Genomic DNA, 1,591 nt, shown 5'->3' with positions numbered 1-1,591 from the left:
TTTCAAAAAAGGTGAAATGTTGATGGATGACAAACTTTGTTCTGGATGTCCGTCAACTTCCCAAATGGACAAAACTGTCAACAAAATGTGTGCACTTGTGCTCAGAGACTGACAACAGACCATTGAAAAGATGGGGAAGTTATCTGCACTCTATCAGAACTCAGTTCAGCAAGTTTTAATCCAAAATTTGGGAATGAGAAGGGTGACTTCGAAATTTGTGGCTTGGGTTCTGACTGACCAGCAAAAGAGCAATGAGTGGAAGCATGCTGTGCTTTGATAGAACAGCTCAGAAGCGAGCCAGACCTTTTTTCCGACGTCATTACTGGTGACGAAACATGCTGCTGTTCTTACAACCCTGAAAGCAAACATCAATCAAACCAGTGGAAGACATCATCATCACCTCACCCCACCAAAAAAGCTGGTCAAGTGAAATTGAAGATCAAGAGGATGCTCATTTGTTTTTTTGATGTGAGGGGAGAGTGCATTTGAAGATTACTCCTCCAGGTCAGACTGTTCATCAAGCTTTCTATTCAGAGGTTCTGAAAAGATTGCATTACAGTGTACAATAAAAAAGGCCAGATTTGTGGCAGATGGGGGACTGGTTTTGCCGCTATGACAATGCATCTGTTCGCGTAGCCGTCTCAGTAGACCAGTTTTTGGCAAAACCCAGCATGCCTCTCTTGCTCCATGCACCTTACTCACATGACCTCCCTCTGTGTGACTTCTTTTTGTTTCTGCGAATGAAGAGGGACATGAAAGGACAGCAATTTGATGACTAAAAGAGGTGAAGATAAAAACAAAGGAAAGAAAAAACAAGGGATGTGCTGTCAGCCATCCAAACAGATGAGTTTTAAAAATGTTTCCAAGAATGGAATTGCAGATTTGACAAATGTACTAAATGTAATGGGGAGTACTTTGAAGATGATAAAGTTGTTTTGTAAATACATAGCTTTGGGGGGAAATTCTGTATTTTGGGATACCCCTTCCTATATATAAGAAAGTATTTTATATCAAGACGTAATTACATATCAAGAACACATCCCAGTCCAGTCCAACTTAAGCCCATAAGTCTGGTACTAATCTGCAAGTCCCTCTTTAGACTCGTGCAGTCACAAGCAATGGTGCAGATGCAGGAAGACCAGAGGCTGGTGGGTGCAGAGTCACGTGGATCCAATGCAGTGGCAACATCTCCAGGGCTCTGGCAGCAACCAGGGTCCACTAGCAGGAAGGTGAAGGCGGAGAGAAGGCCATGCCCATAAGAAGACACCATAAGACTTCGACCTGATTGATAGTTTGAATGCCACTGCTACACTTTATGTATCTTCAAGTTGACGTAAAATTATGTGACTACCACACTTGGTTTATTAGGTGATTGTCATAAGGTGACTATATTCCTCTGTGTGTGTGTATATGTGTGTCTGTTTTGCACTTTTTATAACTCAGAAGTAATGAGGTATAGACCATATCCTACACTGGAATGGCCTTATAAACAGAAAAGAGAAACTCCATTTCCAAACTCGATTACATTCGCAGGTGGGGGTGACAATTCTAACACACATTTTGAGGAGCCCAGTGGAATCTCTAACATCCA

Source organism: Echinops telfairi, unplaced genomic scaffold (assembly GCF_000313985.2).
Source record: "Echinops telfairi isolate 266 unplaced genomic scaffold, ASM31398v2 ScPeMD7_7469;HRSCAF=8507_0, whole genome shotgun sequence".
NCBI lineage: Eukaryota > Metazoa > Chordata > Mammalia > Afrosoricida > Tenrecidae > Echinops > Echinops telfairi.
The sequence above is the reverse complement of the archived record's forward strand: the minus strand, read 5'-3'. Positions refer to the sequence as shown.